Consider the following 13,968-nt stretch of genomic DNA (forward strand, 5'->3'; position numbering starts at 1 on the left):
TTTGTTAATCAGCTTCGACATTGTCTCCCTCTTCACAAACATTCCCCATAAAGAAACAATAGAATTACTAACTCAAAAATTTCTGTCTAATATAGTTTAATTGTTCAAGTTTGTTATTGCATCAGGTTACTTCACCTGGAAAGGTCAAATTTACAAGCAAGAAGAAGGAACAGCAATGGGATCTCCTTTATCACCAAACCTTACAAACTTGTTTCTAGAACACCTTGAGGAAAAAATATTCACTTTTGAACCCAAACCAAAAATTTGGTTAAGATATGTCAATGACATATTTGCAGTCTGGGATTATCCCGAACATGAATTACAACTATTTCTAGATAAAATTAACCTTCTTCATCATCGCATCAACTTTACATTAGAAAAAGAATCTCCATAGGGTATCAATCACTTCCAAAGAAAAGAAGACAGTTCCATCGCCACGTCTGTCTTTTGCAAGCCTACATTCACAATTCTTCCGCTCATCATCCATCTCAGAAATCTGGCATTATTAAATCACTAGTTTCCAGAGCACACAAATTCTGCTCCTCTGAATAATCTTTAAACCAGGAATTAGAAGTAATCAAAAATACAGCCATCCTAAATGGATATAATCCTAAAACAACTCAAAAAATCGTCACTTCTCCACACATCAAACCAGACAGGAAGAAGTCCATAGGATTCCCATACCTTACGTCAAAGGCATTTCCGAACGTCTTTCTAAAATTATGAAGAAATACAATTTTGTCACTACTTACAAACCTATCAACCAAATTTACAACTTGTTACCTTCTCCTAAAGACAAACTCTCACCTTTGATGTTGCCTGGCGTTTATGAGATTCCATGCTCATGCAAATTGTCTTACTTTGGACAGACGGGTAGGTCTGTTCAGAAACTCATCTCGGAACATCAAGACCACATTCGTCTTTTTAAACCGCAGAAATCTGGCCTCTCTCAACACGGAATTGAAAATCCAAACCATACGATCCATTGGGAAAAGTCTAAAGTGTTACATAGATCTTTATATAAACATGAACGTTTATACAAAGAAAGTTCTGAAGCCCTATTACACAGAGCAAACTTAAACAACAACGACATTCTTACTATTACTAAAGTATGAGAAATTGTGTTAAATAATTAAAAAAAAATTTTTTTTTCTCTTATACTTCTGTAACACTTTACGCACGTTTAATTAGATTCTATTGTAATCTTGCTCCCTAACTGTATGTTATTCCTATTATTGTTTTAAACTGCTGTACTGATGATGTCCTACGATACTTAGGATGAAATATTTACAATTAAATAATTTTCACTGTGGTTAATACGTGTTTCTTTTAATTATACTTCAGCATTTCTGGTCGAATGTCATCTATTCCTGCTGCCTTTCCACATTTCAAGCCTTTGATGGCTTTTTCTACTTCAAGTATGAATATGTATTCCTGACTGTATGCCTGTTGAGTGTTTTTTTTATCACGTTGCTATCACTGCTTGTTTCATTTAGCAATTTTTCAAAGTAATTACTCTATAGTTCAAGGATATCTTTTTTCTCCAGTTTTCATGTCACCTTTATCATCTCTAATTCCTTTTTACAACACTCTTTCCTCCATTTCTAAGCTTCTTCAACAACCTCCAGAATATCTTGCCACCTTCTTGATATTTATTTTCTATATTCTTACCAAAGTCCTCGCATGACTTTTGTTTAGCTAGTTTTACAGTGTTTAGCTTTCTTACATTTGTCTCTGTATTCTCTAAGAGCACAAGCTGACTTATTTGCCAGGAACTTTTGATTATGCTATCTTCTTTTCCTTCACTGCCTCTTTAACTTCCTGTGTCCACCATGGAGTTCTGATTTTTCTATCCTTGCAGAAAACCTCACCACATGCCTCTCTGGCTGAATCAATCAGGGTTTTCTTCAAGGCTTGCCACTGAATCTCCAAGATTTGGTTCCTGTTCTCAAACTCTTTCATTTTTTCTTCAATAATTTTTTTGTATTTTAGTCTACAGTTCACATCTGAGAGCTGCTCAACATTTATTCACTTTAAAACTTTTTTAAATGTTCTGCTTTTCAAAATAAAATTCAACGTTATCCTGCTCAAGAGTAAATAGTGATCACTTCCAATTTCAAATCCTCTGTACACTCTGATGTCCTGCGGCAGGAAGAAAACATCGCTATCAACAATAACATAGTCAATGAGATTTTTCTTACTCATTGCCTCTTCTCTCCATGTGAATTTGTGCACATTTTTATGTTGGAACATGGTGTTAGTAATAACCAGTCCATGTCCTGAGCAGAAATCCAACAGGTATTTGCCATTATTATTAGCTTTGCTCTTTTCTCCAAATTTTCCCAAAATATTTTTGTATGTCTGTCAGTCATCTAGATCCCCAACAAGGACCAAATTTTCCTTCTTCATTGTGTCAGTAGCTTTCTCTAAAGCCTCAAAAAATTATACCTTAGTAGAACCTTCTGTGGGACCATAGGCACAAATAAGTCTCATTGTCCAGTTCCCCATTCTCATATTTTGCCCACATCACTCTACTTGAGACTGCCTGCCATTCTAGAAGATTAGCCTCGTATTTTGTGTTGAATACTATGGCTATTCCATCTTTTCCTTGATTGTCATTGCCTGAATATAACATTTTGTATTTATTGCTCAGAAAGATCTCACCAGTTTTGGTCTTTTTTGTTTCAGTCACCCCTATTATGTCGATCTGGTACTTATCTAATTCCTCAGCTAGCTCCATTTCTTTGCCATTCAGGCTTCTTATGTTGATAGTCCCGATCTTTAACTCTGATTTTGAGTTAGGTTGTGTTTTCAGATTTGTTCCAGTAGCTGACTTTTCGCTGTTTTCCCTGGCGAAAACAACGGGGGCCTTGTTTAACTGGGCGATGCCCTAGCCGGCATGAAATTCTGTCATGTTGTACCATCATTTTGTATTTTGGTTTAAGCCAATAAGAATACAATTTGGTCAGCTAAATCACAAATTGCCAGAGGAAAGAAATCTAGATATGGAATCTTTTTTAGGCAGTATAACAAAATCATTTCTGTTGACTACCCATTTGTTTATTGCAGGGTTGACCATAGCTAGTTTTTTTTGCTTCTGAACAAGGGAGTCACTGGTGATCAAGCATTTATATTTATTGCAGGATTGTTGGCAAAGTCTGTCTGGAGATGTCTAAAACTACATTGAGGAAGTCAGCATTTAGGTTAGAGGGTATTGTCTCTTGAAGCTTCGAGATGTTAAGAGTGAGTTCTGTTTTGTGGCTTATAGTTGATTACATATGAGAGCATACTAGCATTGATGTAAATATAATGAACACCAGGAGATTTGATAATTTCTTTAAGTTTAGCAGAAGAAATTATATTTGAGTCACGACATTGTTTTTAAAAAGGAAACCCTTGCTCATAGCTTACCTTAAACTGATAGCGCCTGCTGAGTTTACAAGTATTTCTGGTCAATTTTTTTTCCTGTGAAGGCTAATTAAATGAGTTTTTAATGGCAATTGTGACTTAATAATATTATTAGAAACGTGAAAATTAATTATTTTCAAGAATTAATTTTATTGTTGCAAATATTTCTGCTCGAAACTAGCAGGCCATCATAGGGATCATTCAACCTTACTAATAGCCAAATCGACAAACTGAATTCTCTGCTCAACAGAATAATCACCTGGAACAAAGACTATCAAAAAAACAAAGACCTATTTGAAAGTTTATTTTTCACTTGGTTAGAGTGTAATAAATTTAGTTTAATCCTTTATCCAAGTGTGAGCAAACAAAGTTTGCATCTGAAAGTATCTTCAGGACTTGGGTAAGGTGGTACAACACCAGGGCACTCCTTGCAAAGGTGGAGCAAGCTACCAACACTCCTATCTCAGTATCTCCCATAATGCAAAACACATCTCCTTGGGTTGTGGCCCTTCCCTTAATGCATAACATTAGACATATCCGCAAGGAGATGTGTTTTGCATTATGGGAGATACTGAGATAGGATTGTTGGTAGCTTGCTCCACCTTTGCAAGGAGTGCCCTGGTTTTGTACCACCTTACCCCAGTCCTGAAGATACTTTCAGGCGCAAACTTTGTTTGCTCACACTTGGATAAAGGATTAAACTAAATTTATTAAATTCCTATTTGATAAGAAGCTCTGTTTTTTATGATGATGATCATTATCATCAGCCTGTATTTTCAACCCACTACAGGGTGAAGGCCTCTCCCATTGCAGGAGGGTTGGGTCTACTTCTCCCATGATGACCCAGTCTATCTTGGGAATGTATCTATACTTGGATGGATGAATGTATGAAGGTGGAAGACAATCACAAACATCCATGCTTAGGCAGGATTCAAACCTGCAACCTCTTGGCTGGACAGCAGATATACTAACCACTCATCCAACCAGGCTGACCTAGTTTATATGGTTTACCAAAAATTTGCAACAAAAGGATTGTTCCTCTCAAACCCATAGTTGACTGTATAGATGCTCCTACCTAATGCCTGGCCAAATTCCTAGCTGGTCTTTCTAGTGGTAAGGCTCATACATTGGTTATCCATAACAGTATTACTTAAGGAAATTGACAGTGTATATTATATATTAATTAGAAAATAATCTTTTAATTAATAATTCCAATATAAGTTGGCAAAGTCAAAATACCATCATTGGGGAACACTGAATAAATTTATGCATACACAGGCACAACAAAAGTAAATTAAAGATACCAAGAAATTATATACTTGGTTTAATCCTGTATCCAAGTGTAAGCAAACAAAGTTTATGCCTGAAATATTTTCGGAACTGGGGCAACTCGTATATAGAAGCTAATGACTTCACATCACTTGCCTTAGTATCCCATAATGCAAAGCATATATCCTCGATGACATTTATAATATAAATAATAAATATATATATATATATATATATATATATATATATATATATATACACACACACACACACACACACATCTAAACCTCTTTTTACGCGATAGATACATTCCTAAAAATTACGTGTAAATAGAATTCGCATAAAAAGAACTACCGACTCCATAGAAAAAGTAAAGATTGGTTCCAAACCAATTTAATATAAGCAAAATAATGAAAAAACAAACATTAAATTTGTTAGGATCATAAGATGTTTATTTACATTTCATGGAGAACACACATACATATAATGAATTTTAATAACTTTAAAAAAAACATTTATTTCAGTTGTTTGCTAAGGATTCTATAAAAAAAATTGTTATTCACTAACAGTTTCTGATAATAAACGTGATATACAGTATATTTATAATATGCTATGCATTATGGGAAGGGTTACTACCCAGACCAGTTTTGACCTGCATTGAGGTCTCATCAATGGGAGCACGACCCAGAGATGATACTGAGGTTGAAGATCCAGAGTAATTTAATAAGGTGTGACACCTTTTGGCTACTTGTATATGAAAATATGACTTCTGCATTACTTCGATCTTAGTATCACCTCTAGGTCTGGCTCCCACTGATGAGAACTCAAAGGTCGAAACCGGTCTGAGTAGTGACCCTTCCCATAATGCATAGCATTATACATATCTATAAGGATATGTGCTTGGCATTATGGGATACTAAGGCAATTAATGTGAAGTCATTAGCATATACAAGTTGCCCCAGTCCTGAAATACTTCAGGTGCAAACTTTGCTTACACTTGGATAAAGGATTAAACCAAGTATATAATTTCTTGGTATCTTTAATTTAATAGTATAACCAAGTGGAAAAACTTCCAACAACAAAAGTAAGTCTGAAATCCTAAATAGCATTGCTTGGTTGGGTGGGATGGGTGTTCTTGTTTGTTAAAATTAATTATTATTATATGACACCTCCAAGGAGTACAAAGACTCATCGAGGCAGGGTACATACTCTACAGCTCATTCCACCAACTACAACTAACTGCAACTACACCAACGTATCTACTGCCAACCACCACTAGTGTTTCCACAGGTAATCGCAAACATCCATGCCCATGGCGGGATTTGAACCCACAGCCTTTTGGCTGGAGAGCAGATACGCTAACCACTCGGTTAGCGTATTGAGGTTTCATTTATTTATTGAGGTGGTTTCAAAAGGTCAGCTGCAATCTTATGTGAAAAATTCATCAGAATTCCTAGCAAAATTTTAAAACCTAAGATATCATGGTCAGTTCTAACATTCAGTCCTCATTTGCTAGTGTACCTGTTACCAGCTCTCTCCAGACAGTGACACTGTCTAGTCACACTGTTAAACTTTTTCATGCACTTAGATTACATCAAATTCACAATGGAAAAAGAAAAGGATGGAAAAGTAGCCTTGAACATCTGGAATACTTACATCTGCTCATCATAAACCCACCTTCACAGGCCCCTACATACAAAAAAAAAAAAAAAAAAATTCAGCCCATTGTCCATCTCAAAAATTGACATAATCAAATCCTTAATGAAACACGTCTGCTCTGATCCCAAAGTATCATGCTACAGAATAGCTTCACCTCAAAGATTAAATGCATCTGTGTCACTTAAAAGCCAGTCACTGAGAACCCTGAGCATGTACAGTGAATCCCAGTTAAGTATGTCGCAGAATCTCTGAAATAATTGCAAAGATCTTAAAAAGATTCAGTTTAGTCTCTATTCTTCCCTGTTAACAAATCTCCTCCTGGATACCCATCACAATATAAACAGATCCCCCCCCCCTCTCTCTCTCTCTCTCTTTCTTTTCAGTTCTCATTTACTAGTTAACCCCTTCTTGCTATTCACCATGTTCAGCATGATTGCTTCCACTTGTACTTTGGACAACAGGCTGTTCAATTGAAAAATAACTAGAGGAACACAAGGTTTACATCACTCAAAAATCTGGCCATCACAGTGTTGAGTGGGCACTGATGAGAATATTGTTTAGTCCAATACTAAATTCTTGTGAATATTTATGATAGCTGTCAAAAATAAATTTTGAGTAGTAAAATTTTTAATAGCAGCTTTATTAGCTTTGCAAATTGTTCAAGTTGGGAGTAGCTCTATCCTTATTAAGGTTTGCCCAATGTTTGAACCTTATGTATTAGAAATCCTAAATTATGATTGTGGATGTTCAGGTTTATAGTGTTGTCTTCTGTACACCTTATTTCTAATTTTGTTTAAAATAATAAGGAAAAAATCTCCCAAAAGGTATTGCACATTTCAGGTCTTATTTATCTTTTAGGATTTCAATTTACTTAATTTCAAGATGCCTGTCATTAACTAAAAATTGCAGACTAAACAGCTGTTTGTAAAGGTGATCTCTGATCTCACAAATAGTTATCGTCAGTACAGTATTTGAATAAAACTACATAGGTTTGAAAGTGAACATAGAAAATATGCAATGATCATTTTTATTCTTAGCTTATTTATATCTTTAATATCGGCTGGGATGCCATGGAAACAAACTGCACTGCATTTGTGCCTTCTCTTGCAGAGAAGACAGAAATACAGTAATCTTTCTATCATAAAAGTTGTCTTGTGTAATGAGAGCTCTGAAGTGGTGGATTAAATTATCTAAGCTTGACATACACTACATTTGTTGATGAATTATTCCATTTTTTATATACTAAGAATTCCTATGCTAAATTTATTTAATTTTACGATAAATTTATTTATTATTATAGTGGTTTCAAGAGATGAAAAACATGAGACATGTATCCATAAAACTTTCTCGTCATCAATGTTTCACTTGTAAGGAACATTCAAAAAATAGCAACCTTCTGATTTTACTTTTAATTTCTGAGTCTGAAATAGAGTTTCCTAGAATGGAAACTTTTTTTTTAAATATAGATATAGACAACAGGTTTTAGTGATAAATTCAGTTGCATTATATTTAGATTTATATTTTTTAATGTAAAAAATTCAAACCACACATCAAATTAATAACTATGATCTGACTCTAAGAATAAACCCCATCCTACAACACATCCTATAGTGCAAAAAAGTTCCCTGTGACTACAGCTTGGCCTACTATGGACAGGAAGATCCATTAACATCTGCCTCAGAGAACATAAGAAATACATTTGCTATCATTGTTAGGGCAGGTCAGGACTTGCCCTAATAAACAAGCTATATAAAAGTCGCCACAGGTCAGAGATACTATTTTTAGAATCAGCAGTGGCTATGAAGCATTCTGCTAACATTAACAGGTATGGCTGCATTAATCTACCAAAAATTTGTGAGACTCATCTTAAAATTAATTTCTGCATAACTGTAATAACTTTCTTTATGCAACATTAGAGTGGCAAATTAGGACTTCAGAACATGTTGTTCACTGAAGATACTGGTTTGAAACCAAGTACGTCAATAAACACCCTCTTATCATTTAGTGTTATGTTTTGGTATTGTAATACTGTTAAAATAAGTTATAAATGATATCCAATACCTGAGTTCTGTCATCAAGGAAGAAAATTTTCTTCTGCTAGTGTGCAGTTGAATTGCTATCAGTCAAACTTTGCAGATTTTGAAGTGTGGACAGGATTCTGCTACTCCTTCTAGCAAAAAAATTACAAGTTTTTCAAAGACACACACAGAAATGTTTGGGGAAAATAAAAGTGCAAAGCAAGAATATTGGCTTTTCCATGGATAATGATGCATTGGACTCATCTGAGTCTAAAAGAGACAGATGCAAAGCTGGACAAAAAGTTAGTCAATGGTTCTTTTTTGGGGATGAAAAGATCAGAAAGCAGACTATTGTTTTGACATAATGCAAACTCCATTTTTGTCCCTTTTAAAATTTTTTTGGATGTGTTGATAGTTAGCTTGCTTTAAGCTGTAGTATAAACAGAAAAGGTGTTCTAATAGGATGAGAAAGGTAAATTATATCTTGCTACTCTGTTGTCTGTCAGTGCATATTCTTGGACCAGTGTGTTTCATTTTGTGGGAAAACACCTGAGTTTCTTTCTGGGAGGAATATCTGGCCATCTCCATATTAGACATCTGAATGACGTCATCAGTTACACTGAATACCTGGAAATTAAAAGCATGAATATATTGATAATATTGCTTTTAATGCTAATTTGTATACTGGTTTTTAAGTCCTTACCTTAATATCGCATAATTATTTGAAAAACTGATTTTTAAGCTTCTCCTAGCTAATATAGAATGTAAATACAAGAAAAAAGTGTGTGGGGTGGGGGGTTATCTACCCAATACGAACCATTTTCGTTTACTCTTAGACCTGAACATTTAATATACAATTATTCATCACCGAAATAATGGAAAACACTTATTAGAACACATTAAACAACTTGTAATATCATACAAGAGTTATTTCTAAAATCCTGATCAATTCACAATTTACTGGAGCTTCATATTATAATTCAAGTGATATTAGTCTGTATCTTATACTTACAGAGTATCTCTCTAGCATATCTCATAAGCAGCATCCAGTTACCAACCTTGATAATAAATAAGCCAGTGGAATTATGTAGAACTATCTGTAAGTAATGTTAATTCTAGTTACTATTACCTACAGATAGTTCTGTAGGTAATAGTAACCACGTGAAACCTAAAACATAATGTTCCAAACATAAATATCCTACATGTATATTACAGATAATTAGCAGTACCTCCTCCCCATTACTACTACTTGGATAAAAATTTTTCTTGTCGATGAGATTAAACCTTTTGTACAGCAGTAAAAGCTTTGGTAACAGTTTCCAAAAAGAGAGAAAGAAATCATGGTTGATATGTTGTTAACTCCAACATATCAACCATGACTTCTTTCTCTCTTTTTTGCTCACACATTGATGCCAAGATACGTAGTTTAGGCTCCACTATGACTGGATTATAGGAGGGTGAAAGAAATTTTTTTTTTAGTAGCGAGATAAGCTACAGTTTTTAAAGGGGGTTGTAGGAGGATTTTGAACCATTAGACACTGAATATTGTTCACTTCAACAACAGGGTATTTTTTTTTTTTAATTTGCCTCACACTTACAAAAGGTTATGAACCCCCAAGTATATTAGTATTGTGGGTAAACTAAGTTTACCCACAGTACTAATTGTTTATTATATTATTCGATTGTTTGTTTATTATAATATATATATACACATACATATAAAGTAGGCCTTTTGGATAATTGGAGTCAATATAGGCTTATTGACCACTAATCTACTCCAATAAGTAGATTAGTGGTTTCAAGAGATGAAAAATGAAATTCATCTTCCACCTAAAGACATTTGCAAATTCAAATAGCCGTATTTGAATCCATAGCCTGTTAGTTGGAGAGCAGGTATATTTAACAACTTGGCCAACCAGGCCAGCTAGCTGGAGCAGTAAATTTTCCACAAAAAAAAGGATTTTTTCCTTTTAACATGAAATAACGGAACAGATATTCTGGCATTAGTTGAAGTTTTAAACTATGGATTTGTCATCACATTATAGTTGGTCAGTGAAGAAATTGATAACTGAATTGTAAAGGTCAAAGATGGACTAGAAACTAAATAGAAGGTAATTATGTTGTATACATCAAACCTCATGTCAAATGTCATATTTTGTCTGCAGAGAAAACATTGTACCTAAGAAATCTGCTGGAAATCAAAAGAAATGGAATTAGTTAATTCCATCTCTTTTGAGAATGAATTCTGCAGTTGTTGGATGTCTTTGCAACCTGACATAAGCACAATGGGACAGTGATTTTTTATAGGAAAAGTATGTATTTCTTTTGAGAATTTGGCTGAATAGAATATTGGATCTTGTTATAGGATCAGAAGACCTGTCCATAACTAAGGTCCATCGCCTCCAACTGGGAAAAGGGATCATGTGGTCTTGACTGGAGAGATAGCAAAACATGGAAATTCCACTTAAGAAGGGGTATATGTGGAACTAAAAGGCAGGTGAGAGTGATACACTTGAGGTAGCTTAAAGCAGTACCATGACATAAAGATCTGCCAGAGACCAGTTCACGGTATGTGAGGGGGATAGTCGAGGGACATTTAGAGGAAACAATATCGCACTGTATACTCAAGGTCAGGAGGGTAAATCAGGTAGGAGTTACATAGATGGATGAGTAATATCATTAAGCATGCATGGCAAAAAAAAATGTGTGGAGGGTATATAAGGAGAAAGATGACCAGCTAACTTATGAACAGTACCAGGCAGGCAAGGAAGGCAAAATCAAATTATGAGAAGAAATTAGCCAAGCAGACAAAAGTAAAACTGAGTTTTGTTGTTATGTAGCAAGTACAAGAAAGAATGACTCTGGAAGGATAGCTTTAATGAGTGCAGATAGTAGAGAGGTAACAGAGGCAAACAAAATTGAGCTACTGAATGACCATTTTGCAAGGCTATATATCATCCAAGTGAAGATGTTATGGCAGAGGTGACAGAGACTGATGTGAGAATAAAGGTTGGTGAATTGGAGGTACTTAGTATGTTAAAGAATCTGAATGCAAATACAGCTGTGGGATTGGATGGGATATCAGCTCACTTGTTAAGAGAATGTGGAACTGATGATGCCTTTAACTAAACTGTTTAAGTCTCAGCTATGGCAAAGTCCCAAGGGAGAAAGGAGGGCAAAATTCTTTACATAAAGAAGGATCTAAGTTTGTGGTAGCAAATTATAGACCAGTCAGTATCTCAGGAGTGGTGGTAAAAGTACTGGAAAAGTTGGTAAAAAAGAGAATTCAGGAATGAGTGGATAAAAATATGATACTCTATAAGGGGTAGCATGGTTTTGTGAAGGGTTGGTCATGCCTTAGTAATAAACTTTTTCTAATAGTGACAGCTCAGTTGGATAAAGGGAATGGTTACATGATGATACTGGTGGATATTGCAAAACTGTTCGACAGGATACCACATGGAACTGTTATACAAAGTGCAACAAATAAGGATATATATGAAACTAGTGACATGGATAGAAGGGGTGGCTGCTGGATAGAAAGCAAAAAGTATATGGAGGAGCAGAATCCATGAGAAGGCAGTTGACTAGTGGTAAGATAATAGTGGTTGAGAAGCAAAAAAGGGGGAATATAATAAGCTGCAGGGCTCTGTGCTTGGACCACTGCTGTTCAATTTGCACATAAATGATATAAGAAATAATTTGAAGGGATATTTTCAGTTGTTTGCAGAAGATGCAAACTTGAGTAAGGTAATAGTTATGTAAAGAGCTGCAGAATGATTTAAATAGTTTCAATGCATGTTAATTTCTTGTGGACAAGTATAAAGTTATGCATTTTGGGATACAAAGATTATAAGCTGTGTACTGTACTGTACTATAGAAAATTGAAGCCAGGGATTTGGAAATAGTAGAAGATAGAGTTGAAATTTAGAGAGCTTATTGCTAAAGTATCCAGAATAGCTCACAGGATTACTTGGTTATTGAAGAACGTATAACCAGCATAGATAAAGAAGTTATCATTCCTCTTTATAAAGCCTTGATATGACCACATCTAGATTACTGTACTCAGGTCTGGTCCCCTGGGTTTCTTGGGGATGAGGAAGTGGTGGAAAGGATCCAGAGGCGAGTGGTCTGTGGAATGCTCCCAATGAGGATAGGTTGAGGGTTTGTGAGTTGCAAAAGTTGGTTGATAAGCAAAAAAAAGTGGGAATATGATAAAAACATTTTAGTTACTTAAATAATTGTATAGGATTGATGCAGGGGAAGTGTTTCAGCACTTGGCTAGAGGGTGCAGAACAAAAGGCCATTGCTGGAAGTTGAATAAGAGTGTGGTTAGCAAGGGTGAGGACTAGTTTTTTGCTTGGAGAGTGTGAATGAATGAAATGGGTTGCCTGGGTCAGTTGTACATGCTTTGTCTGTTAATAGTTTCAATGAGAGGTATGATAGATATTGTGCTGATAGTTTGAGTCTCCAATAATGAGTAACATTTCCATCCTTGGGGAAAATGCCAACAGAGAGAGAGAGAGAAGCCAAGAAGAAAACACAAAATAGAAGTTAATTTGAGTGGTTTTAGTTGGTAAGATTCTTTCAGGCTTACAAAGCTCCTGGCACTATAATCGATCAAGATTCTATTTTTTTGAGGGAGGGGGCCTGCACATGAGTAACTTTTGATTTTGGCTTTATCAAATCTAAAAATCACTTAATTTCTTACTACTTTTTTTCTTTTTTTTCCACTTAAGTCTTTAATATAAAGGAGCTGATCACAAGATTGACATAAGCAAGTATGTGACATACATTATTCTTGTCTTACACAGATGTCATGTTTTCATTCCTATAAAAAAAATTTTTCGTCCAATTAATTATCAGTGCAAATTATTGAATCACAAGATTAAAAACTAGCGAAACCCAGGAAAGCAATAATAGAAATTAACATTCTAGAAATCAAGTCATAATTTCAGTTACCTGAAGGAGTAGTAGTTAATAAGCTGTATGCAGTCTTCTGGACCTTCCAGTTGCATTTTCATGAATTAATTTTGTAATTAAAAATTAAAAACAGTAACAATTACAAAATGGGGTGCTTAAGGGTCAAACTGAGAGGAGACCTCCACATAGCCTTTAAAGGAATGCGGAGAACCAACCAGGGCTTCTAACCTAATGTCCAATCCTCACCTTCACGTGGTGCACCCTGTTGGGTATCTACTTGGATACTGAATGAACGAGGATTGGCTGGCAATTTGGTATTTAGCCGACCAAATTGTATTCTTATTGGTTAAACCAAAATAAAAAATGATGGTACAACATGACAAAATTTCATACCGGCTGGGGCGTCGCCTGGTTAAACAAGGCCCCTGTTGTTTTCGCCAGGGCGAACAGCGAAAAGTCAGCTACTGGAACAAATCTGCAAACAAACTCCAACTCAACATCACCAGAGTTAAAGATCGGTCGGTACTATCAACGTAAGAAGCCTGAATGGCAAAGAAATGGAGCTAGCTGAGGAATTAGATAAGTACCAGATCGACATAATAGGGGTGACTGAAACAAAAAAGACCAAAACTGGTGAGATCTTTCTGAGCAATAAATACAAAATGTTATATTCAGGCAATGACAATCAAGG

The sequence above is a fragment of the Typopeltis vanoorti genome, chromosome 9 (genome assembly GCF_054136105.1).
Source record: "Typopeltis vanoorti isolate ZY-2024b chromosome 9, IOZ_Tvanoo_1.0, whole genome shotgun sequence".
Classification (NCBI taxonomy): domain Eukaryota; kingdom Metazoa; phylum Arthropoda; class Arachnida; order Uropygi; family Thelyphonidae; genus Typopeltis; species Typopeltis vanoorti.